Genomic DNA, 14397 nt, shown 5'->3' with positions numbered 1-14397 from the left:
ATAGTAATTCTTACCGAAGCCACCAAAAATGTTAGAATAAATTAATTTAGTAAATTGCAGGATACAAAATTAATATACAGATATCTACTGCATTTCTATACAGACATAACAAACTGGCATGAAGAAAAATTAATAAAGCAATTCCATCTAAAATGCATCAAAAATACAATATCAAAGAATAAATTTAACCAGGGAAGGAAAAGATCAGTACACTGAACTATACAATGCTGATAAAATAAATTGAAGAGAAACAAATAAATAGAAAGAGATTCTGTTCTCATGGATTAGAAGAATAAATATTGTTAAAATGTCCATAGTATTCAAAGCAATCTACAGATTCATTCAATTTCTATCAAAATTCCAATGGTAATTTTCAAGGCAATATAACGAACAATTCTAAAATTTGTATGGAATCACAAAAACTCCAAAAATATCCAAAGCAATCTTGAGAAAGAAGAACAAAGCTGGAGACATTACACTCCCTGATTTCAAACTATACTACAATGATACAATAATCAAAACAATAAAGTACTGGCACAAACACAGACATGCAGATCAAAGGAACAGGACAGCCCAGAAATAAACTAAGTCAATAAAATTGACTTAGTAAGGTCAATTAGTCTACATCAGAAGAAGCAAGAATATACAATGCGGAAAGACATTAAATAAATTATTGAACAAATGATTCATTTATTGAATAATGATTTATTATTCAATAATTTATAATAATATATGATAATTGATTTAATAATAATTAATTTAATAATAATTTGTAATGATAATGATTCTGAAAAAACTGGAGAGCTGCATGAAAAAGAATGAAACTAGACCAATTCCTTACACTACATAAAAAATAAACTCAAACTGGATTAAAGGCTTAAATATATGGGAGTTCCCTTCATGGCTCAATGGTTAACGAACCCAACTAGGATCCATGAGGATGCAGGTTTGATCCCTTGTCTCACCCAGTAGGTTAAGGATCTGGCATTGCTATAAGCTGTGGTTTCATTTGCAGACATGGGTTGGATCCGGCCTTGCTGTGGCTGTGGTGTAGGCCGGCAGCTGCAACTCTGATTTGACCCCTAGCCTGGGAACCTCCGTATACAGCAGGTATGGCACCAAAAAGCAAAAAAAAAAAAAAAGACTGAAATATATGACCTGAAATTATAAAACTCTTAGAATAAACTATGGGCAGTATGCTTTTCAACATTATTCTTAGCAGTATTGTTTTGTATCTATCTCCTCAGGCAATGATAAAATAAAATAAAAAAATAAACAAATGGTACCACATCAAACTAAAAAACTTCTGCACAGTGAAGGAAACTGCTGGCAAAATGAAAAGGCAAACACCTGAATGAGAAGAGATATTTGCATATGATATAGCTGATAAGGGATTAATATCCAAAATTTGTAAAAGACTCAAAACATCAATAAAAAAAACCCCAAACAATGAAATTAAAAAATGGGTAGGACATGAAAAAGAAATTTATCTGAAGACATATAGATGGCCAACAGGCACATGAAAAGATATTCAAAATCATTAATCATTAGGAAGTCCAAATTAAAACCTAAATGAGGAGTTCCTGTCGTGGTGCAGCAGAAACAAATCTGACTAGGTTCGATCCCTGGCCTCTCTCAGTGAGTTAAGGATCCAGTGTTGCCGAGAGCTGTGGTGTAGGTTGCAGACACAGCTCAGATCTGGCATTGCTGTGGTTGTGGTGTGGGCTGGCAGCTGTAACTCTGATTGGACCCCTAGCCTGAGAACTTCCATATGCTGTTGATGCGGCCCTAAAAAGCAGTAATAATAATAATAATAAATAAAATAAAATAAATAAAACCAAAATGAGATATTGGCACACATCTGTTAGGATGACTATTACCAGAGGACAAGAAATAAATGTTGACAAGAATGTGGGGAAAGGGAATACTTTGCACTGATGGTAGTAATGCAAATTGGCATAGCCCCTATGGAAAACAGTATGAGATTTCTTCAAAAATTTACAAATAGAATTACCATACAATCCAGCAATTCCACTTCTCTGTATTTATCTGAAGAATATGAAAACAATAATTTGAAAAGATATACACACTATTATTGCAGTATTATTTACAATAGCATGATACTCAATACACTTGATGCACAAATGTCCATTGATAGATAAATGTATAAAAAAGATGTAGCTTATATACACAATGGAATATATTATTCAGCTATAAAAAATAAATGAAATGTTGCCATTTGCAATAACATGAATGGACCTAGAGAGTATTATGCTAAGTTAAATAAATCAAAGACAAATACTTTCTTATTTCACTTACATATGGCATCTAAAAAACAAAAAAATGAACAAACATAATAAGACAGAAACGGGCTCATAGATACAAAGAACAAACAGGTGGTTGCCAGGGGTGGTATTGGTTGGGCAATAGATGATATAGGTGAAGGGGATTAAAAGACATAAACTTCCAGTTATAAAATAATTGTCACAGGGAAGTAATATACACCATACAGAATATAGTGAATAATATTGTATTGTGACAGATAGTAACTAGAGTGATTGTGGTGATCAGTTCATAATATATACAATCACTATAATGTAATTTATTGAATCACTACGTTGTACCTGCAACTAATATAATATTGTAAGTCAATTTTACTTAAATAAAAAGAAAAAAAGCAACACTTTAAGATGTAAGAAAATGGAAACAAAACTGCCAAAACATGAGATGCAGCAAAGGCAGTACCCAGAGGAAATTTATAGTACTAAATGCCTGATTTAAAAAGAAGAAAGATCTCAAGTCAATGATCTAATTTTATACCTTGAAGAACTAAAAAAAAAGTGCAAACAAAACCCAAAATTAATGGATGGAAATAATACAGATTAGAAATGAGATAAATAAAATAGATAATAGAAAAACAATGGAAGGAATCAATATAACCAAAACTGATTTTTATAAAAACTCAAAAAAATTGATAAACCATTAATGAGACTGACAGAGGAAAATTAGATAAAAGACACAAATCACTAATCACAGAAATCAAATTGGGTACATTAATACTAGCCTCAGAGAAATAACAGAAATATAAAAATAACATGAACAATTATATATCAACACATTATAAACATAGATGAAATGGACAAATTCTTAGAAATGCAAATTAACAAAATTGACTCAAGAAGAAATAGGAAATTACTGCAAACCTATAGCAAATAAGATTGAGTTAGTAACCAGCAGTATTCCAACAAAGAGAAGTTCCGGGCTAGGTCATTTCACTGATGAATTCTATCAAATATTTCAAGAAGAATTAGCACCAATCCTTTTTAATTCTCCTAAAATTAGAATTAAAAGTAGATAAGAGAACATTTCCTAACTACCTCTATGAGTATAATATCGCACTGATAACAAAACCAGATACGGAAACCACAAGAAAAAAAGATTGTAGACAAATATATCATATGACTACAGACACAAAAATTATCAACAAAATATGAACTGTCTAATAACATATTAAAAATTGTAAATAACCAAAGAGAATCTAATATTATATAATTAATTGGATGTTTAAATAAATAATTCTTAGTATAACAGTGGATACTAGCCATAAGTGCCCCATTTAATGCGGGTTCAAGAAACACCCTTGTTCCAATAGGGAAAATGTGGCAGTTGGTCTTACTGAGGAACAGTATTTCAGTCTCCAATGTAGTAACTTCCTAAGAGATTTTCACAGGTGCTTCCTGCCAAAAAATGTTTGTGTCACTCTCCGTTGGTAAGCATTGGTAAGAGGGATCACCACCTGGTATCAGCAAGGAAGAAACTCAACTTTCTGCTAATAAGCAGGAACTGAAAAATGTTAGCTGGAATTATTAGCTAGTGGCTTCTAAATGCACAGCTATAACATGCTTTCCTAGCATGGTTTGCAGACCAAGTTTTCACACCCTGTAGGGAAGGAGGCGATGTCCTTCAGCAGATGGTCTGAAGACCTCTCTTGGGAGTAGAGACAGAGAAAGCAGAGAGCCAGGCTGAATTCCAAGGGGAAGGCTTGATGAGGGAGGTTCTTCCTATACTTGGAGGGCTAAGAAATAATCACAGGAGTGGCCAAGAGTCTTCTTGTTGAAGGTGCCCTAAAAAGCCTCACTAGCTATCAGTCGCTGTCAGGACACAGGAATAGGATAGGACAGGGTGAAGAGACAGAGCAGGGGCCTTGAAGACCCCACTGGAGAGTCCTATCTAGGTGGAGGCACTGAATTCCAGAACCTCAGAGCTAGGAGGGGCCCTCAACACGATCTGCCCAGACCCCTCCTTTCCTAGAGGAGAGGGGACCCCCAAGGGGTGAACTTATCCTGAGTTGCACAGGGCAGAACCAGACCTGGAGCCAGGGCCCCTCTGCAGCCCAGTCCAGTGCTTCTCCCCTGTGGGAGCTGTCCTTCAGCTCTCCACCCCATCCCTGTCCTCCCCAGGAGCTCCCCCTCCCACCATCACCAGCATCAGAGCAGCCCCCTGGGGGGTCATCCTCCAACATTCCTCTGTTGGGAAGTGAGAAGCAAGCATTTAGCAGGGTTTTGCAGGGCAGGGACTTCTGGCCAGCTGAGCAGCCCAGTCAGACCTTCCACTTGCTGGGATTAGGGGACCAAGGATAGGAGGCTTAGCCTTCAGGCTGCAGGGAGGACCCACCCAGCAGGGGCTGGTGAACCTAGCTGGGAGGAAGACAGAAGAAGACTTAGAGAAGGAAGGCAAAGTTCTCAGATCTAATCTTCAAGAAGAAAAAAAAATAGTGGGGGAAGGTGTGGTAGTAGATAAGATTGAATTAAAATATATTTAAATAATATAAAACTAAAAACTTTCATATCTGTTAAGATTTTGTTCATTTTTCTGACCCCATCACTTCCTCACGCAACAGACAGTAGTTCCCTCTCAACTCATGCATCAAATTCAGCCTCCATTTCTTTGTGCTGTTTCCATTGTCTGGAGCCCATCATGGTTAAGGACCCTCTCTCCCCATACTCCTTGCCAGCAGACACAAGGACACTCCAGACTCTAGTGGCTTCTCTGTGCATGCAACAGAAGCAGCCTCACCTTCCTGGTGAACGGTTCCCTCAACACAGCCAGTGAGGGTTCTCAGCCTTGTCATCACCAAAAGGCCATTTTTTCTTTTCAATTCAGAGCTCTGAACAGAATATACACTTACAGGTTACAAGGTAGTGGTTTTTTTTTTTCATTCACCAAGGATATCAGAGTCTAAGGAGCCCTCCCAGTAGTCAGCTGCCACTCTCCCAGGCTCCACCCCAGGTCTACACAAGGGCGTGCCCGTCCCAGGAGCCCAGGCCACTCACTGAGAAGGAGACTGCTTTATTCCAGGGCCAGGGAGGCTCAGCAGAGGAGGGGGGGTCTTCTGAGCAGAGCCCCATCACAGACGGCCTGCTAGTGTGTCTCAGAGGAAACATCAGAATGGTCAGAGGCAAGAGAAAAGTGAAAGCTTGAACTCTAGAGGCCTTTTACACAATTCTTCCAGGGTGGAGCTAGCAAGCCAATTCTTGTTTGACCACTGGCCAGGGACTTAGTTCTGAGGAGACAGCCCCTCGCCACTCTAGAGAAAAGTCTTTCGCACCTAAGGTACGAACTCATTAAATAATTATAGAACTAATGTGTAAACCACCTCAGTCTGTGATTTGCTTGACACTCTGTTGGACAGGCCCCATTCCCTGCAGTCACAAATAGCTTGGTGTTTTCACACTCCCCACCCTCACATCCACCTCCTACACTCAGTGACTTCTTCTTTGGGTTAACAGCTCTGCCCCAGGCAGCCTTGACCACTAGTGTCAACCTCGGGGTCGGGCATAGAAATCATACTTCCACAGAAAGGCTGGATGAGGCTCTCTTGGATTCTGTCCCTACCCTATTTAATGAGTCAAATTTCCTTTCTGAGTTTCCATCAACTTCAACATGTTCATTGCCTACATAAGAAGCCTCGAGCAAAGAATAAATTTCTTTTCTTTTCTTTCATTTTAGGGCTGCATCTTCAGCATATGGAAGTTCCCAGGCTCAGGGTCAAATTGGAGCTGCAGCTTCCGGCCTACACCACAGCCACAGCAATGCCAGATCCTAGCCACATCTGCAACCTGCGCCACAGCTCATGGCAATGCCAGATCCTTAACCCACTGAGGGAGGCCAGGGACCAAACCGGTGTTCTCATGGATACTAGTCGGGTTCTTAACCTGCTGAGCCACAATGGGAAAACCCACATTCAGGGCCCTAGAGCCTCCAGGTTTGGCAATATGTAATATATTTTGTGGCTTTACCTGCATTATTTCAATTAATCCACAACATACATTGACTCCTCGGAATAACCATATTATCTAAGAATTACACACACTTTATTGATAAGCATTCCAGATGTCCAGAGGAGTAAGTTAACTTGTCCAAGTTTACACCTTCTAGTAAGTCGCAAGGTAATCACAGGCTGTCAACATCAACCCAGCCATGGACATGCCCAGGAGGGGCAGGAGGGTGTTGATTCTGAGAAACTCAAGTCTAGACTGAGAGACACCCTGCGAGAAAGAGGATGTCTGTTTCCTCATGTGGGGTTGAAATTACAACCTAGGAGGATAAGAGGTATGAAAAGAGGAAGAGGTATGATAAAAGGAGTAGAAGCTCTGAGCTCCAGTCTTTTTCATGATCAGTGTGCCCAGGACATCCTCAGGCTGGGTCAGGAGAGGAACAGACAGCTGTTGGAGCAGGCTGATGGTAGACTGATCTTTGATTGTCTATTCCTCTTTCCCTCATCCTCTAGACCTAACTATTTGCTGTTAACAAATATTTTTTAATTAAGAAGAGAACAAAATTTCATAAAACAATAACAGGATGATGGGTGATTTCGATGGGCCATTAAGGGAGGAATATAAACCCTGCACAACGTTTGCTTTAGTAAGGAATCAAATATTCAACATGTTATGTTAAGATGTAAAGTGTAGAATATGGTGGGGTAAAAGCCTTCAAAAATTCTCTCTTCCATGAAAGCAGAGAAAAAAACCTGTTAACTTTAGAGTGCTTTTCCAGAACTCTGAATATTAACCAATGGCTTGCAGCAACCCAAGGAGAATTTATTCGAGAAAAAGAGCTTCATCTCATTAAGAACAGAGAACTTTGTGGTGTTTTTGCTTGTCTCAGTCTCATCCCCTACTTTCTACCCTCATTGTAATTTTGAAAAATAACAACCTGAATTCATGGTGAAACTAGCAGTCTAGTAGCCACTTGAAAGAGCGGAACTGGGCTGGAGTTCTTTTTAAAGTTTCACGTGCAAAGAACTGTCATTTGCTTCTCTAGTGGCTTCCTGAAAGACCCCATTTGCAACGATGCCTGTATTTTACCTAACTGAGTGCTCTCCTTTTACTTGGAGGGATGTATTTGTTGAAAGCAACTACAAGAAAAGTGTTTAACTTTGTGGCTATTTGAAGTAGTAGATAATTGTTGATGCAAACAATAGGCTCACCAAAAAGCTTTTAAGGAAAAATTAGGGAATTAGATGTCCACAGGAACTTTTGAAAGCTCTGACATATTCCCTAGAATATAGAAGATTCCTGCATGCATAGGGCTGTGTGCATTCCCAGTACTGTATTAATGTTTTTGAATGGTATGAGAAAACTCTAAGCCCTCATCTCTTGTGGATGTTGAAGATATCTGCAGGCTTCCCTGGTTGGCACACTGTGCATTTGCTACACATCAAGAAAAATCGAGGATTTTCAGAGCTGCAGCTGTCAGCCTATGCTACAGCCACAGCACTGCCAGATCCAAACCACCTCTGTGATCTACGCTAAGGGCAATGTTGGATCCTTAACCCACTGAGTGGGGCTAGGGATTGAACCTGCAACCTCATGGATACTAGTCAGGTTCATTACCACTGAGCCACAATGGGAATTCCAGAATTGAAGATTTTAAGCTGGGAACAGGCTCTCAGATAGCTCTGAGAACTGTTCCACCCATTAGAGGCAAAAGCACGAGTTATACACGTTTTTGAGACAGAGGGCTGTACATTAAATGATGTTAGTTTGCACAATCCAGATCTGTAAGTACAAAGTGAGTAGTGGGTCATGGGCCACTGTGCCCCCCCTACAAGATTAAGAAGCAATGTTATCTTTAAGGAGCTGTCTTGTTGGTGCTAAGAGAATGGTGCTCTTTATGGTTGAGCCGGTATTTCTACCTATGGGGAGGTTTAGTAATGCACAGTAGAGGGGAGAGAGGAGACCAAAGGGCAGAGAAAAATTTTATGTGTAAATTTTTCTTACCTTGACATAAAGTATGAGCCATATTTCACAGTCCTTGTAATATGTCAGGTCCTGTGCTAAGCACCTCACATGCAATGGTTTTATTTTATTGTCATAATCTTCAGAGGTAAGAAAACAATAGTTAAGTGTCCACTCTTTTTAGTACTTTTTAGTACTTATTGCTAAGGAAATTGAGGAAGAGTACCCCAAGCCATCATACTCTTTCAAACAAAACTGTTTGGCCAACTTATTAATTCAAACAGGACAAAACTGTGCCTCATATGTCACTTCCTTTGGATTTCCTGAGCCTGGTTCTCACGATCCACCTGTAGCAGTTAGAGTCCCAGAAATCAGAGGGAACTAGAAAGCTTATCATACTTAAAACCTGCATGCAAAGGAGGTTTTCTGCAAAGAAACACACACACACCCCAGTATACAGCCATGCAGCTGTATAAATTATAACTAGGGCTACCTCAAAAACATGCAGATTGCAATTTAAAAGAGGATTCTAAATATCTGAGAACATTATCATTTTCCAGATGGATGGGAGCTGGGGAGCAGTGTTGTCTCTCTGAATTTTGCAGTAATTCTTCTGAGCTAAGCTCCTTTCCATATGGGCTCCTAGAAACTCAACACTGCTGGTGGCGGGGGAGCAGGTAAGAACCATTCCAGTTGACTGAGTTGCATTAACTAAAGCAGGTGGTAGTTTTATTATTAATTATGCCGCCCCCCAAAAAAATCTGTGGGAGAAGTACCTCAACTTGAATTCAGTATGATTCGTATTTTCAGTTTAGACGAAGTGGCAAGGGGGATGAACCAGTTTTGCAGGTGAGTACACAAGGCCAACATAATACCTACACAGTCCAATGGGGCTCTGAGCACTAGTGCCCTGCCCTACCCTCGAATTCTTTTTGCAGGGCTTGACCAGTTAATCTCCATATTTGAAAATCCCTTTCAAGAACCTCAATGTTGGAGTTCCCACTGTGGCTCTGTGGGTTAAGAACCTGGCTAGTATCCATAAGAATGCAGGTTCGATCCTTGGCCTCGCTCAGTGGGTTAAGGATCTGGCCTTGCTGCAAGCTGCAGTGTAGATCACAGATGCAGTTCGGATCCAGCATTGCTGTGGCTGTGGCATAGGTCGGCAGCTGCAGCTCAGATTCAAACCCTAGCCTAGGAACTTCCATATGCTGCAGGTGCACCCCTAAAAAGACCAAAAAAAAAAAAAAAGAGTAGGCTCAAGCAGGACCTGGAGACACAATTCCATTGCATAAGCAGGTCCCTCACAATCCTAAGTCACCTACTCCTGCTGCCAAGACCATCTCTAACATTTACGGAATCTGGGACAAGAGGACAAATGGAGATTCACCAGGCACATGTTGATATATGGTGAAATGTTAGATAAGTTATGTTTGACTCCCCCACCTGCAAATATTGTCCTGTGAGCAGAAATGAATGTGTAAATTCTAACGAATTACTCCTGAGGCTGTAGGCTGAAGTCAGTGTTAATCCAGTGGAACCACAACTCCTTAAGAAACCGGAAACTTTCCTGGAAGGGAAAGGAGGTCTGTGGCCAGGACTGGGCTGACATGCACTTCCCACCTGTTTCATTTGATGAAACAGAGTTTCCTGAAGAGGGACTCTTGTAACTGGGGAATGACCAAAGGACAGGCCCTTGTGCTACGGCTGAAGGAAACAGTTTTCAGAAACAAGAAACATTAGCAGGAAGTGCAGTGCCTATGAATGAAGGCATGCCACAGTGTGGCTTTGGAGTCAGAGAATTGACAGAGATCAGAGAAAGTCTGTGATGTCTAGTATTATGAACCATATCCGGGTCTAGAGCTGCAAATGCCTTTTTCTCTGCCTGACAGGATTTTCATTGGTGTTTGGCAATGTTGATAGAGAGACTTGCCTGTTAGGTTTCCAATCACATGTCACTCAAAAGGAAGACGGGACCTTTACACATGTGTTGAGACTAGAGAGATTTATTCAGTGAGACACTGAAAGTGAGGAGGGCACTGATGCTAGACCATGACATCGCGTGAGAGTCTGCACTGAAGTCTTACAGACCAGATGCTGCCACTCCTCCCCCACAAGAGGAGCAATTCCAGACAGAGCCTTTCATTATGAGTCAAGCATGGGAATTGAATCAACAACTTCCCAGAACATCCTAAACAGCTGCTTCTCTGTCTCCCTCCTCACTCAGTCCACATGACTCTAACAAGCATCTCCCTTGACCTTTTCTTCTTACTTAGAATTTTACTCAGTTCAGAAGAAAACTCAATTTCTCTTTCAGATACTATGTTAGAGAATCTGTCTGTATCAGCTCAGTCAACTTTTTACACATCTCTATATTTGAATGCTGCCTATAAGCCTCGTCTTTTCTGGGTATTGAAATGAGGGGGTGAAGGATGGCATGCGTGAGAGAGAAAGGAAGTCTTTTCCCCAGACAATTCTATTTATCAAAGCCAACAAGTTCACTTGTACAAAGATGCTCAAATTCACTAGTTATCAGGGGAATAACAAATGAAACAAGATATCATTTTTCATATATCAAGTTGACAATAATGACCAGTATCAGAGAGGCTATGGAAAAAATGGGAACTGTTGGTGGGAATGTAAACATGCATAGCCTTTTGGGGAAGCAATTTGACAGTATATCAGTGTTGTAAATGCACAATGCATTTTGATCTTGGAATTCTACTTCTGGGGAAATATCTTAGGAGCAAAGTCATGCAAATTCTCAGTGAATCATGTTTAAGGGTGTTATGGCTGAAACTGCTATTGCCTACTCTCTATCCTTTCTGTTTATATATTTGATGGTAGTGAAGTGACTAATTAAAAATTGACACTTCACAGACTCTTTTGTAAGACCAGGAGGGCCAATGAAATGTAAGCAAAAGTCATTGGGTGGGACTTGAAGAAAACCCTCTCACCCTTCCTCTCTCTTCTTCTTTCCAGTGTTTGGAACTTTTAAGTGATGGTTAGAGTTCCAGCAGCCATTCTGTGACCTTAAGGATAAAAGATATATACCAAGTGCAGAAGAATACAGGGAGGCTGGGAAATTTATGCTTCTTAGAAGTGTCATTCTTGCTCTGCACTGATTCCTCTAGATTTTTTTTCTGAACACAAGGGAAGAACAAGCCCACAATTTCTTTAGGTCACATGATTAGATCTCCCTCACTAGCAGCCAATTGTACTTCAAAAGGACAGAGAAGTTTGTTGTAACATTGCTTTAAAATAGAGGAATAGTGTAACTAGTCTAAATATCACTAGTTTCCATTTTTTTGAGGTTTTTCTAGATAGAATTCCAGTCTCAGTGCATTAGAATCTTGCCGATGAATTTCTTTTTCTTTTCTTTTTTTTTTCTTAAAGCAACTTGAGCTTGGCCTCTCTTCAGCATGTACCTCACAACTGCTGGGGAACCAAACTTGAAATGCAAATATTTTTAAATTTGTGGAAAAGACAGAAAGTAAACGATTTCAGTAAGTATAAACTGTATATAAAATCCCAGATGATACCAACAAAACTAAGAATTGGGAGAAAGAGAGAAAACATACTCAAACATACTCAATTATTACTGACCAAGGGAAAGGAAATAGATAGCATTCTATGCATAGCATTGATAATGAGAGGAAAAATATGTTCAAATTCATTTTTATTCATTTACGGGAAACCACTAGTAAAATTGAAAATAGGATGTTTATCATCAAAGTCATTAATAGGGAAGGCAAAGAAATATAATCTACATCACTGGTCTACAAATTTTACACGGCAAGGCTGTGAAAAATAAGTTAAAAGATTTTAGGCAGGCATGTATTATAAACCATAATTTATATTTATTTATTTGTGAATTACACCATATTTATATTGGATAGTATTACCATTTTAACAATATTAATTCTTCCAATCCAGGATCATGGTATATCGTTCCATGTCTTTGAACCCTCTTTAATTTCCCTTATTAGTATTTTATAAGTTCTCAGCATGTAAGTCTTTTACCTCCTTGGTTAGGTTTATTCCTAGATTTTTCGGGGGGTGTGATTTTAAAAGTTATTTTTTTTACATTCCCTTTCTGATATTTCATTGGTACTGTACAGAAATGCAACCAACTTCTGAATTTTAATCTTGTATCAATATGTATTTAGATAATAAGGCTTATTATTAATAGCAGTGGAGGCAAATCCATATTTCATATGATGTTCTTGAATTTCTTGTGAGTTTGAATTTTTTAATACAAAAAGCTAGGGACATTTAGACTGTTTACATTATCCCTCTCTTTCAAAGCAATGTTACAAGAAACATCTATGTCTGCTGGAAATACACTTGGCAGGTAGTGAGAGAGATCTCATCGGGGTACCATAAACAATTTGGAAATTTTTAGTGAGTTTCTTGTCCGGTTTAATGCGGTCACCAGTTTTGCCTTATAATGTGCTGACAGAGAACTTTACCAGGTGTAAGAGGAGGTTTAGCTCTATCTTTTTCCTGTTCTTGGCCCCACCTGTGTTATCTCTAGTCCACCAATATCAGGAGAATCAGGAGAGCTTTCTACACAACTTGACCACTATGTGCTGGTTAATTCCATGGTTTCCATGCCACATGGAAAGATCATCTGAAACTGACCCAAAAAGTGAGAGTGCCACCCTCGATCTTGCCCTTGGGACTTCACACTTTCTATTGGGGTAATTCATTCACACACAACTGACAAACGGACCAAGCCAGAGTGCCAGGGAAATTTTATTACAGGTTATGAGTAGATTTTTCTTTCTTATTGTCAATAAAAATATAAATAGACATTCTTCTATTTTCTTCTTATACTTCAATGGATCATCTCACATAATGCAGTTTGGAGACCACTACTTCAATCTAAAAAGTTAACTTTTTTTTTCCACTTTATTTTAAAATGCACAGAAAAACATACCCAAAGGAACTGTACAAGAATGCTTATGATCAATTTACAAATGAGCATAGGAACAGAATAGACATTTTATTAAAAAGACACAAATAAACAACAGGTACATGAAAGATGCTTAACATTCCTAATTATCAGGGCAACGCAATCAAAATTACAATGAGTTATCATCTCACACCTGGTAGAATGGCTATTGTCAAAGAGACAAGAAACAGTAAGTATTGGTGAAGATGTGGAGAGAAGGAAACACTTGTTCATGGTTAATGGTAATGTAAATTGGTACAGCCACTATGGAAAACAGTATAGAGGTTCCTCAAAAAATTTAAAATAGAACTACTGTATGATCCAACAATTCCACTTCTAGGAATATATCTGAAGGAAATGAATCAGGATCTCAAAGACATATCTGTGCCCCACCTCCTCCTGTACCACCCCGTATTCATTTCAGTCAAGACATGGAAACTCCTAATTGCCCATAGGTGGATAAAGAAAAAGTTTATATATATTTCTGCCTTAAGAAGAAGGAAGTTTTGCCTTTTGTGACAACATGGATGAAATTTGAGGGCCATATATTAGGTGAAATAAGTCAGACAGAGAAAGGCAGATACTGTATGATCTCATTTATACGTAGGATCTAAAAACGCTGAACTCAGAAATAGTGAGAATGGTCATTGCCAGTGCTGGGGAAGAGGAGATGGGGAGAAGTTGGTCAAAAAGTACAAACTTCTGATGAGAAGATGAATAAATTCTGGACTATATTGGAGTTCCCGTTGTGGCTCAGTGGTTAACAAATCCGACTAGGAACAATGAGGTTGCAGGTTCGATCCCTGGCCTTGCTGAGTGGGTTAAGGATCTGGCATTGCCATGAGCTGTGGTTTAGGTCACAGACGTGGCTCGGATCCAGCGTTGCTGTGGCTCTGGCGTAGGCCGGTGGCTACAGCTCCGATTTGACCCCCAGCCTGGGAACCTCCATATGCCGTGGGAGTGGCCCAAGAAATGGCAAAAAGACAAAAAAAAAAAATTACTATATTATATACCTGAAACTTGTCAAGAGAATAAATCCTAAATGTTATCATCGCACACAAACACAAGTAGTCATTATGTGAGGGGATGGAGATGTTAACTGCCCTCACTGCATAATCATTTTACAATAGATACATGTACCAAATCATCATGCCCTACAGCTTAAACTTACATATGTCATATGTCAATAATATTTCAATAACC

At 39.3% G+C, this 14397-nt stretch overlaps 1 long non-coding RNA gene across 1 annotated transcript in view; it reads right to left on the bottom strand.

Moving 5' to 3' along the window:
* LOC125129504 (uncharacterized) overlaps nt 1–5531 on the bottom strand; it is a 39381-nt gene extending 33850 nt beyond the window's left edge. Inside the window, exon 1 of the long non-coding RNA XR_007135489.1 lies at nt 5334–5531. This is a non-coding gene — a long non-coding RNA (uncharacterized LOC125129504). The remainder of the gene's footprint in view (nt 1–5333) is intronic.
* Nucleotides 5532–14397: the final 8866 nt, after the last annotated feature.

This window comes from Phacochoerus africanus, chromosome 6 (genome assembly GCF_016906955.1).
Source record: "Phacochoerus africanus isolate WHEZ1 chromosome 6, ROS_Pafr_v1, whole genome shotgun sequence".
In the NCBI taxonomy this organism is placed as follows: Eukaryota; Metazoa; Chordata; class Mammalia; order Artiodactyla; family Suidae; genus Phacochoerus; species Phacochoerus africanus.
This window is presented reverse-complemented; position numbering and strand designations above follow the sequence as displayed.